The 25,078-nt window shown below is 47.6% G+C and overlaps 1 protein-coding gene across 1 annotated transcript in view; it reads left to right on the top strand.

The window, feature by feature from the left end:
• Positions 1-17,117: 17,117 nt before the first annotated feature.
• Positions 17,118-25,078, top strand: part of MBOAT7 (membrane bound O-acyltransferase domain containing 7) — a 243,413-nt gene continuing 235,452 nt past the window's right edge. Inside the window, exon 1 of the mRNA XM_069636589.1 lies at positions 17,118-17,271. The gene's annotated coding sequence lies outside the window, so the exon portion shown is untranslated. The remainder of the gene's footprint in view (positions 17,272-25,078) is intronic.

The following is a 25,078-nucleotide window of genomic DNA, read 5'->3' as shown; positions in this document are numbered from 1 at the left end:
ACTCAGGATTTACAGACAAAGGCATTGCATTGGTGCCATAACTCACCATTGGCGGGTCATTCTGGAAGTAGAAAGACACAGGAGATGTTGGAAAGGTACTTTTGGTGGCCCAAATTGAGACAGGATACCATGAAATATATTCAAAGATGCGAGACTTGCATACGTAGTAAGACTGATCATGTAAAGAAAGCAGGATTATTGCAGCCTTTGCGTACCCCGGATAAGGTTTGGACCTATATTTCTTGGACTTCATAACTGATTTACCTCCTGATGATCACTCTGATACTATTTGGGTAGTAGTAGATTATTTGTCCAAGCAAGCCATTTTGTGCCCTGCAAGGGTATCCCTGGAGCAGGAAAGTTGGCAGAACTATTTCTAGAATATATTGTCAGGTTACATGGGTTGCCCCAAAGCATTGTGTCTGATAGGGGTCCCCAGATTACCTCCAGATTTTGGTGTGCCTTTTGTCAAATGTTGGGAATAGATTGTGCGTTATCTACAAGCTATCACCCCCAGACTGACAGACAAACTGAGTGTGTCAATCAGACTCCAGAACAGTATTTACAATGTTATTTGCATGAGGGAATGGACTCTTGGGTGCAAGCTTTGTGGTTAGCAGAATTTACTTATAACAATACGGAGCACGCTTCATTGGGGATGGCGCCTAATGATTGTTTATATGGCAAAGTGCAGAATATGTTGGCAGAACATTTACCAGATGTGGAAATATTTCCTGTATTACAGGAGAGAAAATAATTGCTTCTAAGTGTTAGACAGAAGTCTAGAGCTAACCTAGAACAAGCAAAAGAAGATTACAAGAAACAAGCAGATAAAAAAAAGACACGAAGTGCCTCGCTATCAAGTGGGGGGAAAAGTATGGTTATCCACACGCAATCTACCACTTGTAGGATCTCGTAAATTTGCACCAAGATTAATTGGTCCATATGAAATTGTGAAATGTGTGTCTACAGTGGCTGTTAAATTAAGATTGCCTATTACTTTAAAGATACATCCTGTGTTCGATGTGTGTTTGCTTAAACCCGCAGTTCCTGGAACACGTGTACAGAGACCCCCAGACATCACCAAGGAAGGTCAGACGGAATACGAAGCCAAGAAAATACTGGATTCAAGAAGCAGGCAACAGAGATTATGGTATTTCATTCAATTGTCTGGTTATGGGCTGGAGGACTGCTCTTGGGAACCGGCCAGTTCGGTTCATGTCCCACGATTGGTGAGACAATTTCATTTACGTCATCCTGAGAAGGAAGGCCCTGGGAAGAGCCCTGGGAGAGGAGGTACCGTCAGGAATAAGGTTTGGGGCAAGCCACTGCAGCTGTATAAAAGATATTAATTGGAAACTAAACTTCCCAGCAGGCTGTGGGGCGTGTGTAGTTCAGTAATCGCGCCACTAGCCAGCTGCACGTAATTTGGAGACTACTAAACCATTGGCTGCCCGTGCACTGGTGCTGATAACTATCAATTGTGCAGCACGGGCGGCCACAGCGTTTTGCAGTTGGAGCACGCAGGAAAGTTAGCTGACATGCAGACAGTCATCTTCGGCCGCAGCAGTGAGCAGAGAGGGAAACTCTGAAGTTCTGCACGCGGAGCTCTGTCTCCGCTGCCTGCCCGGCTGCAGCGGTGAGCAGCAAGGCCACGGCGGGCGGATCCACAACGTCATTCCACGAAGTCCGCGTGATCTTCCAAGTCAGCATTTCTGTTTCCTTGTTAGGTGCGGTGCGCTTCGAGTTTTCTGTTGGGTAATCCTTGTCTGGGGAAATGCCTAATCTTGCAAGTTGAGTACTACGAACTGTATGCCCAGTCATTGGCTAAAGGGCTGGAGTTAAGGGGTTTGCAACCATTCCAGCAGTAAGCTTATAGTGATCTTGGTCACGGAGTATGAAGTAAATACTCACCAGGAAGACTGATATCAGAGTGCTGGTTATAATTTGGCAACCCAGCACACTCAGGACTCAGCTCCTCCTAATTTAAGTAGCAACCGTCTACATTACCTGTGGATCTGTAGGGGTTCAGAGTCTTTTCACATTAGAAAATCATGTTTTATGTTGCTTGCAAGCCCAACGGGCCATGTGTTATGTTTCTTCATCATGGAAGCAGCTTCCTTGTCCGTGTCATTCAGCTTGCTGCTCATTTCATGTCCAGAATGTGGGTCCATGTTATTGGTGTTTCTGTATGTTGACCAATCATGGTTTATGTTATGTGCACGTCACTTTCTAGTATGCTGGTTATGTATGTAGTTAGGTAGGAGTGGAGTATGAAGAGTCAGTAACTAGGGTGGAGGTCAGGATTAGGAGTATAGACTGTTCAGTAATAGGTATCTGTGCTAGCTATAGAGATATGTATGTTTTTTCTTCCCCACCTTCCCTTTGTCAGTCCACACCCTTTCCCTAACTCAGTCTTTACCCCATTGGCTGCCACGTGGTCCTCTGTGATATTAATATTCAGACACCCGTGCCAACCATGGTGGGAGGGTTGATCTATTCGGCTTCTGTTGTTCGGGAGAGGGAGGTCGACACCCTATCCTCCCTTACAAGCATTGACACAACATGAGACAGTTATTACACATCCATGGCTTTGAGGCAGGCTCTGGTCCCTCCATTGTAGAGCCCACCAACCCAGAACCCACCAAGATGCTGCATCTCTCCCTCTAGACCCACACCAAGATGATCCATCCCTCCATACCAGACCCCACCAAGATTCCACTAACCCTCCCTCTACACCTATACCATGATGTCCCATCCTCCCTCCACACATCAAGATGCACCCCATCCTGCCCTCCAGACTCAAACCATTATATCCATCTCTACACACCAAGATGCCCTATCCCACCCTTCAGGCATATGTGCACCATCCCTCCCTCTAGACTCAGAGGAATGTGCCCCATCCCTACCATCAAGCCCACATCAATGTGCCCCTATCCCCTGCCTACAGACCCACATCAAGATGCCCCTATCCCACCCTCCCAACCCACACCTAGATGACCATGCCACCCTCCAGATGAACAGATGCCCCATGCCTGTTCCAGACCGCCAATGTGCCCCATCCTTACATTGCAGACCCCAAGATGCCACCATCCCTCCACACAGCAAGATGCCCCCATACGATCCTCCAGACCCACACCTAGATGGCCCAACCCTCCAGCCCCACACCAATGTGCCCCATCCCTCCCATCAAACTCAGATCCAATGTGCCCCTAGGCCCTCCCTCCAGACCCACGGTTTGAAAATTAATTGGCCACCGCTCAGCACAGACACAGCCTTGTGTCTTGAGAACAGGATTTTAAAAAAGGGGAGTTAAGAGAAAAAAAAGGCGAGACAGAAACATATAGATATATGCCTATGTTGGCTGACTTAGCCCCATACCTTGGAAGAATACAAATTATTATTATTGTGATGGGAGGCAGGGACAAAATAGGACAGAATGAAAGTGGGGGCAAAATAGGAGGGAGGAGCACAATAATAGGGAGGTAAATAATAGGACAAAGTTAGTCGAATGCACAGACTAGGAAGGAGACAGAAGAAAGAAAAACCGAGAGAGAGAATAATAAAAGCAAAGAATAGAAGGTAAGGGCAGAATAAGAGGCGAGACAGATTAGCGCAGAATAGAAAGGATAGACTGAGTAGGTAGGAGGCACATAACAGGTGGAAGACATAGGAGGGAGATAAAGTATAGTAAGAGAGACAGAATAGAGGATATAAGGGGCAGAGAAGAGACAGCCGGAATTGAAAGGAGGGGATACAGAATAAGAGGGAAAGACTAAGAGCGGGAGAGAGGATGGGGGGGAGAACAAAGGAAGGTTGAACGCAGACAGAAGATTGAGAGAGAGAATCAGTGAAAGTTAAGAGACAGCAAATGTGGGTAAATGCAAGTAAGAAGAGACAGAACAGTAAAAAAGACAATTGAAGAGAATCTAAAAGAAACAAAATGGAGTGGGAAAAGGGAAAGAATGGGTAGAGGGGAAAGAACATGCACAAAAGGGGTGAAAGAAATTGAAGAAACTGGTGGAATAGTGACGAGAAACGTTGGGTGGGAGCAAGAGAAATAATAGAAATGGAGGGCGAAAGGTGACAGTGTGAGAGGAAGAACAGAGGGATATAAGTGTGCAACAACGAGATAAACTATGAGGGGAATAACATAAGTGGAGAGCAGTAGAATGGGTGAAGGAGTCAGTCAGGAGGACTAGCGAGGAAGCAGGTGGATAGAATAGGTGCAGGTAAGAAGCAAAATATCTAGTATAGAAGAAAGGGAGACATTGGGTAAGGCAGAAGGGTATGGTAGACAATCTGACAGTGACAATGTAAGGCAGTCTGTTGCTGCACTCCATTGAATAAATCCCATCCGTAGTCCCTAGCATTTTGGCGCCGTCTGGTTGGGACCCAAGCACTCAATCACCGTGCCGCTGCAGTGAAACAACACAGGACGGAGAAAGCTTCTGCCACAAGCCTCCGGTTACAAAGGCAAATGTCTCAACTGTCCCTCATTTGAACTGTGATATTCCGCTTTGACGAATAGTACTAACAAAAAATGCCTGATGTTGAATTAATGCTGCCTTTTGCCCTCGTTGAGAGAATGTATGAGAGCGTAGGCACTTGGTACCATGGCATACTACTCACTCATATGGACCCCATTGAAACACAGGTCAGTGCTCTCTGGAAAGCTGTGGTCACGCCCACTCCCCCCATTCAGTAACCTCGATGACCGGGGGGGCCCAACTTGAAAACCTATATGTCGCGAGGGGTGGTGTATAAAAAAAAGTTTGAAGACCATTGCTCTAGACCCAGACCAAAATTCCCCTATCCCCACCAGACACAATATAAAGGTGACGACAAAGAAAACCCAAAAATGGAGGTGGCACCCCGATAACTCGGGCAGGATCCTCCTTCACCCTCCCCCCACTGGGTAAGGGGGATGAACAATGAGAAACACGCCAAAGCACTGGAAAAGCCCGGGAAGGGCGAATAAAGGAAGGGGGCGGGCTAAGCCCCATATAGGCGGCGGGCGGCCAGTGGCAGGAAGGATCCAGCTCCTCCAGCAGAAGGACGTTGCCCGCTGCAGCAGAAAGGAGTTTCGTTTTTCCTGCGCCTGCTTCGGGTTGCTGCATCCAGGCAGGAAGTACCGGTGGAGGTTGTGGTTGCTGTGTCCAGGCGAAGAGTTTGCTGTGTCCAGGCGAAGAGTTTCCAGTGTTCGCAGCATATTGTTGAAGGTTTGCAGTCCAGTTTGTTTGTTGATGGTTTGTTTATTATTTATAACACGCGACATACCCTAAGGTAACAGGGCGCAGCAGTGACATGTATATGCGAAGCTTAGATACAACAGAGTCAAGATTTACATACAGGTATTAAATACCTAGCGTACATACAAATGGTACCTACTTACAGGTGGGTGGTACAGGAGCAAATACACAAATGATACATCCAGCTTACATCAGTAATATATACAGGTATACATGATTGTGGGGTACAGGTATACGTTTCGTAGGAGGGGTAGTTGTGAATCCTAACAGCAGTGAATCCTGGCTACTTGCTGCATTTAATGATCATTCGATTTTAGCCACAGGATAGTGTTGGTCCTGAAATGTTGGTACGGTTGGTCAGTTCTCAGTGTGGGAGGTAGGAAGTTCCACAGTTTAGCTGTTTTCGCCAGGAAGCTGCTGCCCCCGATTGTGGAACGATTGAAACTAGGAATAGAGAGGCGATCTTTGTAAACTGTTCTAGATGGTCGCAGGGAGATCTGTCTGTGGAATCTGTCGACCAGGTAAATGGGGGCGGCATTGTTGAGGGATTTGTGGGTAAGTGACAACGTTTTTAGGATGATTTTGTGATTGGTTGGGAGCCAGTTGTTCTGTCCGCTACTCTCAGAAACGTGGTCTCTTCTAGAAATGCCTAATGCCGCTCTAAGGGCATTGTTTTGTAAAGTTTGGATTTTACTAGTTTGGCTATGGTTGACCCTAGATAGAGGGCATTGCAGTAGTCTATGCGAGACAGGATGAGGGCTCTAGCCAGGATGGTGCAACTAGTGTCAGAGAGAAATGGCTTAGCTGTGCGGATGAGTTTACATGTGTAAGCCGTGGAGGACGCTAAAGAATTGACTTGTTTGGCAAATGAGAGGTTTGAATCAAGGTAAAAGCCTAGTGTTTTTACCCCAGGTCCTACTTTGATGCTGTTACCATCAATTATAAATGAGGAATAGTCAGGTCTTAGTTGTTTTAGGCTAGAGGGAGTGCCCATGATGATGCGTTCAGTTTTATCGTCATTCGGGCATAGTCCATGCATGGCCATCCATGCCTGGATGATGATGATGTACACTCTGTTCACCAAGGCCAAATCCAGTTCATAATCCCCACAAAGCGGGAGGAAGATCTGGGTATCATCTGCATAGTTCGTGTAGGTGATACCGAGATGATCCAGATCATCGAAAAGGGTGTTGGTAAAAATATTGTACAGTGTAGGCGGGACACAGGAGCCCTGAGGCATGCCACAGGTGATTGGTATAGGGTCAGCAGCTGCTGTGGGCGAGAAAACCCTCATGGTTCTACCATTTAGGAAGGATCTGACCCAGGTAACTGCTTTATCAGCTGTGTTAAGGTGGTGGCATAGAATAGTGTGATCGACCAAGTCGAATCCAGCCGAGAGATCTAGGAGGAGAAGTAGGGCAGCTTTGCCGTTATTTCTAAGCTCGTCAACTTGGGTCTTGAGGTCGATGAGGGCTGTTTCCATTCCGTGTTGAGGACGGAAGCCTGATTGTCTAGCTCCTATTAGGTGATGTACTTCCAGGTGTTTTTGGATTTGTACATAAGCAACCTTAACCAGAATTTTTAGGAGGAAAGGTACTGTTGTGATTGGTCGGCGTAGATGGGTCGAGAGTAGGTTTCTTTAAAAGTGAAAGTACCCAGGATTGTTTGAGATTGGTAGGGATGGTACTAGTGGAGAAGGACACGTTGATTAGCTTCGTTATGAAAGTAGAAAGGTCTCGGGCTGCATCCTTGATAAGTTGTGCGGGGCAGCGATCGCCCTGACAGTTAGAAGGTTTCAGGGACAAGATGATTCTTTCCACTTCAAGAATAGAAACTTTGGTGAAGTTGAATCGGGTGGATTCATTAGCAGTAGTACTCTAGATGGGAGAAGGTCATTTAAGGAAGCTCTTTTACTGGAGATTTTGTTTTGTAAGGTGGATATTTTATTGGCTAGTGCGTTTTGGATCTCTGAGCACCATTTTTTTTTATCTTTAATGCATGTGTCAGGTGGTGCTATGGGGGTCTCTATTTCTTTGAGAATGGAGAATAGTTCCTTCGTATTGGATTTGGCTTGGGATATGTGGTGTCGAACGAAATTCGTTTTGCTAGACATATTTCTTTTTTTATAGAGGGAGGATAGTTTAGTGAGTTTGTTGGCTGCCGAGGGTAGTTTTTTCCAGGCAACCTTGCAGTTTCCTTTTTGTTGCCTTAGGTTTTTAGGAAAGGCGTAAACCATTTATTCAAATGAGTTTTGGCTTGCTTGGTCTAAGTTTTAGTGGGGCGATCAGGTCCAAGGAGGTGGTCATAATTTTATTGTATTCGTCGACCAGGATCTGTGTTGTCTGGGAGCATGCTGAGGGTAGGGAGTAAGGCCGGGATAAGCCTATCCACAGTAATACTCTTTATTTCTGGTTAGTGTGGGTGGAGCCCTGATGGCTGGTGGGGGGTCTGTAGGTAGAAAGCATGAATGACACAAGGTGGTGGTCAGTCCAAGCTAGTGGTGAGATAGAATGGATATTGGCTTGACAGTTATAGTCTGCCACCCAGTCAAGTATTCTACCTTTATTGTGGGTAGGTGCGTTACTTCTTTGGGTGAAGCCTATTCCAGAGAGGGTGTTGAACGTAGTAAGGGCAAGCTGGTCTGATCTGTCATTAAAGTGAGGCAAGTACTTGTGTAGAACTTTTGAGGTTACTGGACAAGATGGTGTTAATATCATCCTTGAATGTTCCGGGAGGGCCCGGGGGGCGTTAAATCAGGTGGATGTTAAGGGTTTGGGCATTGGTGAGTGGAACTTTAAGATATAATTTCACCTGACTGGACATCATCAGGGATGGTTAATCTCATAGAGAGGCTACATTTGTAGATGATAGCGATACCACCTCCTCTAGATTTTAGTCTGTCTTGTCTCAGTATGGAATAGCCGTTCGGGACTGCTAGCATGAGCATGGGGCCTGCTGCAGGGTGTACCCAAGTCTCGGTGATGGCGAGGAAATCTAAGTCGCCTCTTAGGATTAGGTCGGCAGTTTCTGTAGCATGTGCTACTAGACATCTGGAGTTAATTACAGCTCCCTTGATCTGAGGATTCAAGGAGATTGTAGTTGTCGAGTGGTGGTCTTGTGACGGTTTAGGTTTGCTATGCTTGGCTAGGCTATTTATAGGCATAGGGTCAGAGTTGCGAACTAGGTTCAAGCTTATGTTTGGCAAGGCCGAGTTGAGTAGTCCTAAGAGTTTCCCAGGACGTTTCTGTGCCGCACAGGTAATGGCTTGAGAATGCTGCCTGCTGTTTTTGAATTTCTTGTGTTTTCTTAGAACGGTTTGGCGCGAGTTTAACAGGTTGTGTAGCTGGGTGTATTTTGTAATTCAGCAGTGAGCATTTGTGTTACAAATTGTACCGCGGAAGGTGAGCCTTGCGCACGCAATGGGAAGAAAAATACTTATCATAGTATCTGTGGCACAGTCAGTAAGTGTCACAACTTGTACCTGAAAGGTTTGGGGGTTCGAGCCAGGGATCAGGGTGCAGCCAAGTGTTGGGCTAATAGAAAGAGTTGGTGGCCATAGCGGTTTAGTGCGGCATGTTACATTAGGCTTATTTGCAGACTTCTCCATTTGGTGTAGGGCATGTTTTGAAACCTTTTTTTAAAGCGTTTATGGGCGGTCTCAGGGGGCACCCAAGGAAACGGATGTGGTGCTAGTAGTTGAAAATGTGCATTTATCGGGGCGGGTTAATCTGCGCACATTCACACCTTTTGAATGTCCAGTGTTTTCTGTAGGTTGTTTTCTCTAAACGAGTAATTGAGGGCCAGGGGAAGTTTCTCTAATTTTCCAGATTGGTACAGCTGTGGGTGGATTAGCAGTGCAGTAGAGGGATTGTGAGTTTTAACCAGCGGCTGCCAAGACTGCATTTTTCCAGTACTAAGGGAGGCATTGCTGGAGGCGCAAGGAAACTTTTGCCTAAATTGCTGGATTGGTAATAATATGGATGGGGTGCTAAAAATACTTCAGATGCGGCTTGTGTACAGATTAAGGTGGTATAAGGACATGTTATTTTATGGGGCGGTTATGCAGAGGTGTTAAGGCCGGGCCGTCGCAGTGCTGCCATGTTAAAGAAAGGTTAGGATGACGCGTTATATTGCAGTGGCAGAGTAGTTGCGCTGCAGCTGTATACCCGTCACGCTCACCGTCACGATTTTGACTTGGCATGGCTGATTTTAAATGCGCACGGTTGCCATATTTAACAGGCTGCAAACCGTGCAGTTATGTAGGTACCGCTAGGACTCATTACCCAAAATGCCACTGTGACTGGGGACCCACGCCAACTCCAGATTCATCCCCCCCACACACACACCGATCAATCTTTCTCCTGATATCCAAAATCACATCATTCCCATCACCATCTCCTGCCACAATCGCCTGCAACCCACTCAATGAATCTGAAAACACCACTACCTTCTCAAACCTCAACTCGCACACCCTATCAATCGCCAATGCAATAGCCATCAACTCAGCCGTACAAATCGACACATCATTCGTCAGACGCCCCACTTTATACTCCCCAGTGCTTTCCAAATAATAAGCCATACCCACTCTCCCAGACACCGGATCCTTTGAACCATCCGCGAACACCCTGCACCCTTCCTTCCCTGCCACATACGCCTGACCCAAAGCTTTGATCTCACCCCGCAATCCCCGCTTCTTTGACACCGCACTCGCCAACTCTAAACACACCTTTGGAGACCCCATCATCCACATCGGACACCTCACCAAATCCATATCCGTCACAGCCATCAACTCGCCCACTCCCCACTTTACCCCCTTCTCCCACATGTGAAACCCCAAAGTGCCCCCTTTCCTCCTCCACCAGTCCCCATAATAGTCAAACCTCCAATTGTACAGCAAACATTCACGCACCGGATGAGCCACACTCTTCGCACTGCACTTCACCCACCACCTCATATTCAACACATCCCTCCTCAACCTCAACGGCATCTCCCCCACAAGTGCCTGAACCGCATTCACTGGAGAGGACCTCATCACACCCGAACACACCCTCAATGCCCTCGCCTGCACCCTATCCAACCGCAACTTCTGACTCACTGTGAAACTCACTGCCACTTGACATCCAAAATCTAACACACTCAAAATCAACCCCTTATACAACATTCGTAAACACTTCTGTTGCGCACCCCACTCTTTCCCAGTCACCGCCCGCAACAAATTTAGCCTGCGTTTACACTTATCTACCACACCATCCACTTGCACATTCCAATTCAACTTCCTATCCAGAACCACCGAAACTCCTCCACGCTCTTCACCCTCACACCTTTCAAAACCAAGTTCAACTCCTGCTGCACTCTTCTCCTCGAGAACACCATACTCACGCTTTTATCCAGACACCGAAAAGCTCCATTTCCCACACCATTCCTCCATGCGTACTATCGCAGCTTGCAACCGACTCTGCACTAAAAACAAACTCCGCCCTCTTACCCATAGCACACCATCATCCGCAAAGAAATCCACCGGACACCCGATTCCCGCCAAAGCCCGAATCAACCCATCCACCATCACATTAAACAGCATTGCACTAATCACACTTCCCTGCGGCGTTCCATTCTCCATCTTCCAAACTTCAGACAGCACCCCCCTCACTCTCACCTGAAAGGTCCTATTTGCCAAAAATGCCCTTATCCACCGAAACATCCCCCCCTTCACACCCATCTCCAAAAGTCTCACCAACAGCCCACTCTTCCACACCATATCATACGCCTTCTCCAAATCCAAAAAGAACGCTCCCACCAACTCTCCATCACATAATGCCTCCTCCACCCCAGTCACTAATCTCACTAATGGGTCAGCCACCGACCGATTCCTCCTGAACCCACTCTGAAAGTCACTCAAACACCCATTCGACTCCAAATAAAACCCCAATCGCTCAACCACCATCCGTTCCATAACCTTACACAGCACAACAGTCAACGCAATCGGCCTATACGACTTACACTCCGTAGGAACCTTGCCACCCTTCAAAATCGCCACCACAATCGCTCTTTTCCACAACTTCGGCAAAACTCCACTCTTCCAGATCTCATTGAACAGCGCTAATACCTCTAACTTACATTCCACAGGCAACTTCTCCAAAAATACATACATAACTCCATCCACCCCTGGGCTAGACCACTTCCCCTTCCGAATTGCTCCATCCAACTCCACCATCGAAAACGGAACCTCATATTGCTCCTCCCAAGACCCAATATTCGCCAACACCTCCCGCATCTCCTCCTCTACCACACCCATTCGTAGCCTCACCGCTTCTGGGAAGTTCCCCGAATTGTGCACCCCCGCAAAATACTCCCCCAACAAATTTGCCTTATCCCCATCCTCACGAATCACCTCTTCTCCTTTCAACAACACAGACATACCACCCTGCGGTCTCATCAATCCGGACATCCGCTTGAACTGTTCCCAAACCTCACCCACACCAGAATCCCTCCCCACGGACCCACAATAGCCCCTCCAATATCCTCGCTTTCTTTCCCTAATCGCCCTCTGCGCCACCGCATAAGCCTTCGTATATGCCACCAGATCCACCAACATTCCCGTTCTCGCCGCCTCGCCCTAGCCTTCTTCTGTGCCGCCACTGCTCTTGAACATTCCACCGACCACCAAGAAACCTCGATCTTCCCACCCTTTCCCTTCTCAATCTCCAGAACTGCTGCCACAGACGCTGACCTCATTCCCTGCACCAGATGCTCATTCCATTCATCAACCCCCCCCTCCCCATCTCTTCCCCATGGAACAATCAAATCCCGCCACACTCCCTTATACACCTCCCAATCAGCCTTCCTAAAATTCAACCGACTCCCAGACATACGTGGCGCGATCCCTACCTCACCCCTCATAATCACCAAAATAGCAGAATGATCGCTCCCCATGTCCCCATCCTCACGCACCTCCCAATCACATTCACCCGCAATTGCAGCAGTCACCCAGGTCAAATCCAAGCACGACAACTTCCCAGTCCTCACATCCAACCGCGTACCCGAACCATCATTCAGCAATACCAGACTCAATTCATCCGCCATGTCCTCCAAAAGTTCCCCATTCGTATCTGTCTGATCACTACCCCTCAACGTGTTGGCACTGTTAAAATCGCCACACAAAACACAAGGTCCCACATGTCCCCTTATCACTCCAGACAGCACACCCACTACCTCACACGGATTATAATAATTCAGCACCAATACTTCCGATCCTTCTACCCGAATCCCGCCCCAATCGCCTCTACTGCTCCATCCACCACAATCTCCCTTGCAATCAACCCCTTTCGAACTGCTAGAGCCACACCACCCCCTTTCCCCTCCAACCTATCCTTACGAAACAACTCAAAACCCGGAATCACAAACCTCAGATCACCCCTCAACCAAGTCTCCTGAATACAAACCACATCAACATTCAATTCCCCACACAACACCGCTTTCAACTCCTGTCCATTCCTCAACAAACTCCTCGCGTTCCACTGCAAAATCTTCATGCCGGCACCCCACTCTGCTTCCGCACTTTAACAACCATCCTAAACACATCCTCTTCCACCACATCCACAACACTCAAAAACCTCCTCCCCGCTTCCACCACTCCTTTCGTAAGATCCGACACACTGATAGATACATTCCCCTGGACCAGCTCCAGCACACTCACTATGAAGCACATAAACTCGGGACAATCACCATTTCTACGCCTTTCACCTCACCCACCACTTTCTTCCTTCCCACAGCCTCATCCACCACCGGCTCTTACGCACTCGCCTCACTCACTACCCTTGCCGATTTCACCTTTGCTACAGCCTCCGCATAAGACAAACCTTCCGACGCCCTCACCTGCACTACCTCTCTCGCCACCCTGTGACTCTCACACCCCCTATACGCGGTAGAATGCCCCCCCACAATTCACACACTTCTCTGAGGTCTCCATCTTGCATTCCTTAATATCATGACCTCCACCACACCTCCCACAGCGTCTCTCATTCCTGCATACTCTCGCCACATGTCCAAACTGTTGACATTTATAACATCTCAAAGGCAACGCTACATAAACTTTCACACGGAACCTCTGATATCCCAACTCCACCGCTTCCGGACACTCCGTCCTTGCAAACCTCACTGCCAGAGTCGTAGACACCACATCCCCATGTGCATCTCTCCTCCCCAACCTCGATGCTTCCACCACCCCCACATCCGCCAATTCCTTTTCCACCTCAGCCATATTCACAGACACTGGCACTCCATACAGCACCCCCTTACACAACACACCACTTTGATCTATCACTCGCACCGCAGGCCTACCCAGACAACGCACCTCCAGAATCTTAGCCTTGCTACCAGCATCCGTCCCCTCCACCAACCGGCCCCCAGCCACCACTAGCACCCGAGTAACATCCCCCACAGCCGCCTCCATCCATCTAGCAATTTCCAACGGATTCACCCCCAAAAACGTCTTCTCTCGACTCTCAGGCTTCATCACCACCTTCCACACACTGTCACACTGCATCTTCTCTTCCCCAGACACACCGCTCCCTGAGGCTTCCAGCCTCTCCAAAGCGCACTTTCCCTGGGTCCCCGACCCAGAGTTGCCCCGGTCCATCCCCCCTCCATCATCCCTCGTAGACCTGCTGCGATGCCGCCCCTTACTTCCCTCCTTCACAGGAATAGGCTTCACAGTCGGCATCCTCCCCCACTTTGCCTCCTCCTCCACCCCCCTTCTTTCCAACCTTCCCTTTCCCCTTACCCATTCTTACCACCTCCTCCAAGCACACTCACTCCTTGCATCCGCCTCGAGAATCCGTTCCCCCTCCTCGAGTCCAGCACCCTCCACCCAGTCACTGCTCCGCCCTGCCTGGGTCCGCCTCCTCTGCTTGCCTTCTCTCCCCTGCAACAGAGCCAGCGCACACAAGTGACGTGGCTAGCAGCTCCGCCTCTCACAACATCTGCCAGCCGCAGGCTATAACCCAGTTAAGACACTGGGGTTGGGGCTCTCTTACACTGTAGGGGCACAAATGCAAACAGATCCCTTTACAGCTGGGTCATTAGTTTAATGGGCTCCCAGCACGGAACACACAGGGTGAGGCGCCGGTGGCATCAACCGCCGGTGTTGCCACAGTTTGAAAGACCTAGGAAAGGGGTTGATCGGCGGTAAGGCCGCAGTTGGAATGACCTACGTAAGGGGGTGACGCAGATAAGGGTGCTATGCATCTAGACAGGGCTGGTAGCGGCCAGCAGGGCTGCAAGACAGAGCTTGGTGGCAAAAGGGAGTACGTACCTCACGGATCAAAAGTGGGGGAGCGTGCAGTGGGGTGCCACCCAAGTACAGCATGGAGAGGACAAGAGGCGCGCAAATCTCTGGGGATAAGTTAACTGTCAAGAAGGCCGGTTTTTCAATTGAGTGTTCAAATAATTATTATTAAGGGTGCGTCAGTAGGAGATTAAAACAGAGTTGGAAGACATTGGGGTGCATGTGCCTCGCTGCCTGGTGGAAGTGTGGGGGTGTAGCGAGAGCAGTATGCTGGTTCATACCAACATTACAGGCCTGAAAGGGCACCAGAACACGCTGAACACTGGAAAGGTTCTCTCACTCGAAGGCCAGAGTTCAATTTAGGGGAGTGTAAATCAACGGAATAGCGTTGGGTGCAGGGGGAGGTTACCGGAACGAGCTAACACCAGGGGCAGAACAACAAGTCAGATAAGTCAATCGACGGTGTAAATAAGAAAGCAGCTGTAGGAGTAGCGGCTTGCAACTAAGGATAAGCAGAGTCTGTATAACGTGGCGGATGGCCCAGGGACAACAGGATTTCTGTAGTTTTGACTGGGGGCCAGGGGTAAGGCAGTGTCATTGCGGCAAGGTAAACGGAATGATGCAGCATTCTCTAGGAGATGGCGTTTTAGCTATGGAGTGGGGTACATCGTTTGCATTGGGAGTAGGACTTAGCTTAACAGGGCAAAAATGCCAACTCAGCCCTTTTCCTTCTGGGGTCAATAATCAAGTTGCAGTGGGCATGGGTCATTTGGGAGGTGGATTAGAATCTATTTGAATGCCAGACGGGGGAGCAAGGGCTGAGGAGCTTTGGCCCGTGGAAGGAATAGTAAGGTGAAGGAAGTCTATGTTAAAAGAGGAGGGCCCGGCGCCTCCCGGCTACGAATGGCAAGCCTGCAGCCCAGTAAACATTCGGCAAAGGCTGAGGAATATGAAAGAGGCAAGGTAGCCTGATGCGAATGAGAAAAGGGGGATAGAAGACAACATTGGTTGAAGGTTAAAACGAAGGAATGAGGTGCAACTTCACCATAGTTGGTAAAAAAGCAAGACTGGTGGTCCGGAGCAATTGGTAGTCCCCTGTAGGATATGACAGGGAAATGAGTGCAGTGGTTACCCTTGGCCTTAGAATTGCTGGAACTAGGCACAAATCCACTGGAAATAGGAAGTCGGAAAGGGGGGGCTGCAGTGGGCGGTAACCCACCTTCAGCGTGGCAGTGTTCTGGCGACCTGTGACAAGAGACAGACTCCAAATGAGCCATGGGAAAGCCAGAAGGGTCTTTGCTCTTTTCCGACCAGCGCCTCTTGGGAGCCTGAACGGCAGGGGAATTGGTGGGAACAATGAGAGGCTCAGCTTGCACAGAACAAACAGCGCTCTCCCAACCCAGGAACACCTTTCAGGGGCAGGAGGATCTCAGGCGCAAATGGTTTGTGCCTACTATGAGCTGTGTTGGAAAAAGGGGGAAGCAGGTTTTGGACACGGAGCAGTCGCCACACCTTCAGAGCCATTTTCACAGATGTTAGCGGTGTTTTATTATGTGTGTGAAAATAAAATGTGCAGCCTTTTTATGCCAAAAAGAAAACATGTATCATTGTGCACCTTACTGGTTGGGAAAGTAATGGGTCAAGAGGAATGGACAGGAATGTATTTGGCACGATAATGGACAAATGGTCGGGTTATGCCTTATCCAACCATTCATTCCACATCAACATACCCTCATCCCTCCCTCAAGACCAATATCATAATGCCCTATCATCCCTCCACATAGCAAGATGTCCCAGCCCCTTGCAAACGCACACCAAGATGCCCATGTGCCTCTCCCAACCCGCACACAGATAGCCCCAGCCGACCCCCTCCAAAACCACCAATCCCAAACATTACATTCCCCTCATTAGCCGCCTTTGAGGAGTTAAACACTACCATCCACTGTCCGCGCACTTCTCCTTTTCTTAAGCCTCCATACACGTCACGTTGAATATCATTTTGAAAGTAAATGCAATTTTACATTCCCCCGTCTCCATCTGGTATCTTGCAGGAACTTGACGGTATTCCGAAATGGCCATAATCAGCCACCCCAATAGCACGCAGATTTCTGCTGCACTTGTATCCAGAGCCTTCCCGTTCGCAAAAATCACACGATGAGGGACAAGACAGTCAGACGCGCCACCTGGTGTCTTGCAGAAACGTTCCCGGTATCCCGAAGAACATGCCCGCCTTAATCTCAGCCAGCCAGAGCCACGAGGATTGCGGTTCATTTCCGCTCTCCCAGCTCGGCTCCTAACGTCTTGCCGGAACTTTCCTGGTATCCCGAATAAAATGCCGCCCTAAATGCAGTTGAAAGCACGCGAATTCTGGCTGCTGTCCGCTTCCTCATCTCTATCGGGTGTCTTGCAGACACTTTCTCGTTATCCCGCCAGCCAAGATCTTGCAGACACATTCTAAGTATCCCAAAAACACGCAGATTCTAGTTGCTCTAGATTGCCATTGCCTGCCGAGTGCCGAAATCTTCCCCACTTCAAACTCACGAAAATTGCTCAAAAATCACAATGATGACGTCAGACGCAACGTGAATGGTAAGGAACGTACCCATAGTCACGTGAAGAATAGTAGGCGGGGCGTTGCTATGGTCGGTTCTTCGGATGAGAAGAAGGAACTAGACATTACCCTGCCTCGAGCGAAGCAGGAGGAAGTGTTCGCTCTCCGAGTGGAACCCGGAAAAGGTAGGAACCGTTTCTCGGGCTCCTGCCTCGTTTTAGAGCATCAATCAGTACTAACTACACGTGATTTGCACCAGTTATAAGTACTGCACTAATATATAAGTAGAACGCTGTGTGCGCCCACGCAATGTCCAGACAACATTGTCCAATTTATTGCACCGACATGTTTGTACATGCCAAGAAACAGCGTTCTTTCTTTATTAACGATCCGCATATTATATAGTGCTCTTTTATATTGCATTTGTGTGAAGCTTCTTAACTAACATTTACATTATCGCTTTGCTTACAGCAAGGCAAGCCGAATAAGTTGCAGTTGGGGTACTGCGCAAGGTGTGGCAGTGCCCATGTATGCACGCTGTATGCTTTATCTTGATTCCAATGTGCTCTTAGTCCTGCACGACTTTCCTGAACCTTTAAAGTAGCGGAGGCAGCTTTTCGTGTTTTGTGGTCAGGGGGGGGATAATACGGCACCGGCAAGAGGCTTGGGGGCGCACTGGGCACCGGGAAGGGGGGAGCGCCAAGGTCTCTGGAAAAAGGCACCCCGAATCAAAGTCTTCACTAAATGGATGCTGTTATCCAGAAAAATCAATTTAACCTGTTTGTGCGAAGGTTTCTTAGCGGTCATAAACGCCCCCACCCTCAAAACCCGGTAGCCACTCTTTTAGTAAACGTATTGGCAAATGGCATTTTAACAAGTCTACAGATTTAATTGTTTTGTGTGACTTGTTCATACAGGGTACTAACCGGATATAATTCTCTACAAGGCCTGTCCTGCAAATTCCCAGGTCAATATGTCATAGCTCTTAACCATTTGTGTTGCAAAGGCGGGTGAAATCACCCGATTTAGTTTTTGGCGGGTGAGACGCTCATTGGAATGAATGGGCATGCAGGAGGCTTGGCGGGTGAGTCTGTGTTAAGTTCTGTTCTGGGTCAAATGAGTGGACTGAGCCACACGTGGTTATAGTAGACTTTAATAGGTTGACACAGGAGGTAAGTTTACATGAAGCAAATAGTTTAAGTATATAAGCAGGGAGAGACATCCACTGGCCCCCTCATCCTTTATGTTTCAGGCCCCAACTGACAAATGTAGAACATATAGGCATACTTCATTCATAACATTCCACACCAACATTCTGTCAGGGGCTCAAGCATACAGACCAATCAAACAAAGGCAAAACACAGACATAACACATCCCCCCCCCCTTTACAACATCAGGAAAACGGAGGAGGAAAACCAAGAGGAAACAACAAAGAACTCTAAAGAGACGATCCATGAAGGATATCCAACCCAGACCGTTCTCTCCACCCCAAAAAAAACTTCCATACCAAACAATATGCTCAGAGCAAAACTGCTCAACTCCACCAAACCTTAAACTAGCTTTCAAATAAGCTAAACCCCAACACATACATGCATCCACTCCGTAGCGGGCCCACAACGGACGTCATACACAGGGAACCAGCCCTCACTCACAAGACCAAACCAACAAATTCGGACACATTACCATCCTCATCCATCAGCCCTTAACAAGGTGCGCAAAGACACCAAAAGAGGTTAAACACCTCCCCCTGTATCCACCAACCCGGCATACCAATCCCCACAAGTGGCAACATCGCTTTATTTCACGCTCCCAAACAAGCGTGACTGGGACACACGTCCCAATAAACTCCCAACACAAATGTCGGAACCACTAATCCCATCACAACCCAGCAACACGTGTAAGGACCTCAAATCACTGAAATGCACCATAGTGCAAGTACACCCAATCACCAATTGCACCTAGTGCGAGGACCACAAATCTCCGAAATGCACTTCGTGCGAGGACCACAAATCTCCGAAATGCACTTCGTGCGAGGACCACAAATCTCCGAAATGCACTTCGTGCGAGGACCACAAATCTCCGAAATGCACTTCGTGCGAGGACCACAAATCTCCGAAATGCACTTCGTGCGAGGACCACAAATCTCCGAAATGCACCTAGTGCGAGGACCACAAATCACTGAAACGTACCTAGTGCGAGTACACCAAATCACCGAAATGCACCTAGTGCGATGACCTCAAATCACTGAAATGCACCTAGTGCAAGGACCGCAAGTTTCCGAAATGCACCTAGTGCGAGGGCCATAAATCCCACCAAAAAACGCATTATCACTGCAACACAAACACATCACTCACCACAGATCTCTCACTACACAAACATAGGTAAATTAAGCGTAGAAGAATGGTAAGCAGGAGTTAAACACTACTACCAAGTCCATATTCTTTACCCTACAAAGTCCTTTATATTTGATGAACCTGTGGGAGTAAAAATTCCATTAACCAAAAAATAGATACATAGCACAACAAATATGCCATATATAAGTTGTTCACAACAGAGGCCACGGCCAATGAACCACAACATCACTCACACTAAATCCATTCAACACGGCAAGCACTAACAACCACTCTGCAACGAAGAGAGCTAACAGGCCTCACAAGACAACTTAATTAACCCTTAATATTATAAAACGCTTTATGATGTCATCACAACAATACATATCTTTTTCCAAACGGAGAAAACCCCCTAATCAGCAGAGCGTCTTTGAACTTATTGAAATGTAAAAACTCAAATGGTATGGGAGCTAACCAGCATGCATTCTCTTTTCTTTTTCAAACGGAGAGCCCCCAAATCAGCAGAGCATCTTTGAAATTGTTGTCACATAACATGTGTTGTCACATAAAAACTCGGCGGATATGGCAGCTAACAAGCACATATCCTATTAATCCTCAAAAGACATGAAACGCTTTCAGTCTGAACATATTTTAGCCAATTTGTTTCTCCAAACAAGATTGTTGCGCTCCTCTTCTCACCAGCAGCATTACAGCATTACTGATGCCAGAAAACTATTGGGCGCCTTCACAAAACACCCAGACCAAAAACACCATGACCTTTCTGTCCCATCCATAGTTCTAATACTGTAAACAAACAGATCCCATGGCAGTGCTCTGCCACTAACATCGCGGAAGAGGAAGTACACACTGCGTTGTCACGTTCCGGCATGCAGCAAGGTTTGCTTATCTTTTTTTTTCTTGAGCTCCCATACAGCAACAGAACGTTGCAACTCATGATGGCAATTCCACGGAGCACAATCACTAACTCCACCAGCATTCCACCCGATGTCCTCAATCATCCTGGGCAGCTGAGGAAGATGGAGCTCCACGCACAAACGAACTTTGCTGGAGGATAGTTCAGGGCTGCAGCAAACTCCCCAGAATAGCGCTCGCCTGAACGGACATCCTGAACCACAACTCGATTTCCCACATAGACGAAGCTGCTGATTAGCTGGTAAGAGTCTTATTGAGATCTCTTGCTGCATACACTCCGGCACTTTTTTAACCGCAATATCAGATGCTCATTATTCAGTCACTTAGATGTTCCCCAGCTCCTCTTACGCTGTCGCTATGAAGCTGCACATGTCAACCGCCAAACCCCTTCATTGCGCTCTCTATCAGGTGCGGCACAGCCCCCAAACGTTTCTTTTAGGCGCTTGTTATGACCCGCTATGGCGAAGGATGTTTACTTAGTGGCTCTGCGACAACTCCAATAAAGGTGCGCTGCGCTGCTGTCATGCGTGAACCAACGCGCAGCGGTCCACGCAAGTTTGGTCCCGCTAATGCAGTAAGAGAACATTCGAATCGAAGCACTACTCGCCACAGTGAATGGAGATTGCCATGGAAACTACGTGATACGTTGCTAAGGAAGCGCAACGTTCGTTTGGGATCACGGCATTGATCAGGTGACCTGGACTATTTAAACCACGCCTCCACGTTGTTCAGTGCTTCTGATCGAGCTTTCTTTGGCGTTCGGTTTTTGGCCTTTTTTCTTGTTCTGATTTAATATACGTTCCTGACCCGGCTTTCTGACTCGACTACTCTTTTTGGATCATCCTTGCCTGCTTTGAAAACTTTGGTCTTCTTGGTAACAAACTCTTGCTTTTGTCCCTCGATTACGTCTGGCCTTTTTCCTTCTTTTCCTGTTCTTGCCCGCTTGGATTTACGACCCGGTTTGTACTTGGCAACACTCTGGTTTTCCGTCTGTTCTTTGCACTTGGTAAAGACATTATCTCACCTCCACGTTTTAGAGACTAACTTAACCATTGGACTCCGTGGGACAGCCGCCGCTGCACCGTGGGACAGCCGCCGCTGCACCGTGGGACAGCCTCCGCTGCACCGTGGGACAGCCGCTGCAGTACCGCGGAACAGCCTCCGCTCTGCCTAGGAAGAAGGTCTCACTTGGTAAACTTTCTCCATTATTATAAGCAAGATACGGTTCTTGTTGCTTATTGTCACTCTTCATTTGATCCCAGGGTTATAGGCTCACATTGTTTTTTCCTTCTTTCAGAACATCTATTGGGTTTCCTTTTATCCATTGTGAAGTCTCTAAACATTAGTCAGGTTAGTTTGGAGTAACTTTAGAGAAATTATTTCTGTACCCATTGTCAGTTGTTCTAATCATATCAATCTTGTTTATTTTCTACAGCCACGAGGTCTCGAAGGGAATCCAATCTTCCAGTCAATAGATTGCTTTGTATGTTTATTTGCACATTCAAAGTGATATATTAGCAGGAAGAATTCTTCTTCTACACTACAGGGCCAAGTCCAAGAGGAAGAATTCTAACATAATCAGAAGCCTTATTAAATGGATCCCAACGAGACCCTGGCTAATCTTCTTCAATTAGTGGCAATTCTCAGAACCGACATGGCTACTGCGCATGCCACCACTCAACAACAGATCTTAGAACTACAAACCGCCATACAACCTGTACCCCAAGTAGCACCAGTTATGCCTAATGCTCCAGTCATTGAATCCGCACAGGCAGAAGCCGGCCCGGTGTATATTACATCCCAGTTCCCTCTGGCCCCGCCAGAAAGATTTCATGGAGATCCAAGACAATTTAGGACCTTCTTGAATCAGTGTCGCCTCCATTATTTATGTCGACCCCGTTCATTTCCTGATTCTGCCACTAAAGCTGCGTTTTTGTTGTCACACCTTGGTGGTACTGCCGCAGCGTGGGCTAATCCTCTTTTGGAGGCAGGCAGTCCTTTATTGTTTGATTGCGATGCATTGATGGAAGCCATGGGTAAGGTGTTCGACACCCGATACAAAACTCAAGTTGTGGAATTAGAATTATTGAATCTACAACAAGGTGATTTGACGCTTCTGGCCTATTTAGCCAAATTTAATCAATTGGCTGCTGAGACAGGGTGGCCTGATGATAAAAAGGCATCACTCTTCTACAAGGGATTATCTGATTCTTTGAAAGACATACTGGCTATGGTACCCGTGGTTCCAGTAACCTTTCCTGAACTACTTGAGCTAGTTCTGCAGATTGATGCTCGTAAAGCTGCTAGAAAAGGGGAGAAGAGGGGTATTGCTTCTAATCTTCAACCTGTTCCTACCCCAGTTACGACTGCGCCTGAACCAATGCAGATAGGAGCAGCTACACGAGGTCCTCTTACTCAAGAAGAGAGAGAACATAGAAAGAAAAACAACTTGTGTTTTTATTGTGGTTCTCCAGAACACTTACTAAAAGCATGTACCAAGAAACCTACCAAGAAACAGGGAAACTTGAGAGCTCGGCAATGAGAGGAGTCCGATTGCCGAGCATTCATGTTTCTAAGGACTCCACAATCAATCAACCAGTAGCCGCTCCGGTGATATTCCGGTTACCTCAAGGGCAGATCGTTCGTGCCACCGCCATTCTGGATTCTGGTGCTACCGGAAACTATATAGATACCTCTTATGCGGAAAGCTTGGGGTTATCCGTTCTTAAGAAAGAGAACCCTGTAATGGTCAATGCGGTTGATGGTTCTACCTTGATATCGGGTATGGTGGTTCAGCAAACCGAAGATCTGATAATGGAAACTATACAAGGACATTCCGAACACATATATTTTGATCTAATCACTGCTCCGCAGTTCAGGCTTATTCTAGGAATACCATGGCTTCGACTGCATAATCCATCCATTGACTGGCACGCAGGCGCTATTGAGTTCTTATCAGAATACTGTGAGACCAAGTGTCATGATAGGAAGACTCTTATAAGCAATCCTTGCCTTCCATTGATGGATACAGCCCCTACTATCGGAGCCATAGTATCAGGGGAATTGCCCATGGAATATTCCGGCTTTCAGGATGTGTTCGATGAAGGGGGTGGTACTGTTTTACCCCCTCACAGACCATATGATTGCCCCATTGATTTGGTTCCTGGGGCTAAGATCCCATCAGGAAGGATCTACTCCCTAACCCACAAGGAAGATGTCATTCTTAAAGAATATATTGATCAGGCTCTTAAATCAGGTTTCATTTGTCCTTCACGTTCACCTGCAGCCTCCCCATTATTTTTTGTACCCAAGAAGGAGGGAGACCTCCGCCCATGTATAGACTATAGGGCCCTTAACGCCATCACGGTGCGTAACCAGTATCCCATACCACTTATTTCTGTACTCTTGGATCAGTTGGGATCATCCGTAATCTTTACAAAATTGGATCTCCGTGGGGCTTACAATTTAGTAAGAATCCGTAGCGGAGACGAATGGAAAACAGCCTTCAAAACCAAGTACGGCTTATTTGAATATAGAGTCATGCCATTTGGGCTCTCTAATGCACCCGCTACTTTTCAATACTTCATTAACGACGTCTTCCATGACATGATGGACCAATTTGTAGTGATTTATCTGGATGATATCTTAATCTATTCTGCATCTTATGATCTCCACGTGGTTCATGTTACTCGTGTTCTTCAGAGGCTATGTGATAACTGTTTGTATGCAAAATTAGAGAAATGTATCTTTCATGCTACAGAAGTCGAGTTCTTGGGGTATGAGATATCCGGTAAAGGTGTACAAATGAGTACCTCTAAGGTCAAGGTAGTTTTGGACTGGCCAGTACCCACGACGTTGAAGGCATTACAGTCATTTTTAGGCTTCGCTAATTTTTACAGGAGATTCATCAAAGATTTCTCATCATTGGTTGCGCCACTGACCGCGTTGACTAGCAGCAAAGTAGCATTCCTTTGGGATAGAGTTTGTGATCGAGCTTTTCAAAGTCTTAAATCGGCGTTTACCAGTGCACCGGTACTACAACACCCAAATCCTGAATTACCATTTGTGGTAGAAGCTGATGCATCTAACATTGCTCTTGGTGCCATTCTGTCTCAAGTATGTCCGGAAACCGGAGGGTTGCATCCAGTGGCCTTCCATTCAAGAAAACTCACCCCTTATGAAAGGAATTATACTATCACAGAAAGGGAGTTGCTAGCAGTACGTGACTCGTTTTTGACTTGGCGACATCATTTACTGGGGTCAGCCTTTCCAATTCAGGTATTCACTGATCATAAAAATCTGGTAGCCTTACAATCCGTAAAGTGCTCCACAGCCCGACATGCTAGGTGGCATGAGTTCTTTTCCATGTTTGATTTCACCATTACATATCGACCCGGTTCCTTTCACACTAAAGCGGATGCACTCTCACGTTTACATGGGGATTCGTCTCCCCCTAGATCAGACGGTCCACTTCTTTTACCACATCAGGTGATTTGTGGGTGTACGCTCCAGTCTTCTCTCTGTACTAATTTACGTGAATGGGTAAAGACCCATCCCACAGACATTACGGAACTTAACCTCAACATTGTAGAGGGTTTACCCCATATCAACGGTTTATTGTTCCTTCCGGATGAGGGTAGCAGGAAGAAAGCTATCCAATGGTGTCATGATGCCAAGTTGGCTGCTCACCCGGGTAACAAGAAGACCGTTGATCTTCTACAACGTTGG

The sequence above is a fragment of the Ambystoma mexicanum genome, chromosome 1q (assembly GCF_040938575.1).
Source record: "Ambystoma mexicanum isolate Mex_15411 chromosome 1q, UKY_AmexF1_1, whole genome shotgun sequence".
Taxonomy (NCBI): Eukaryota; Metazoa; Chordata; class Amphibia; order Caudata; family Ambystomatidae; genus Ambystoma; species Ambystoma mexicanum.
This window is presented reverse-complemented; position numbering and strand designations above follow the sequence as displayed.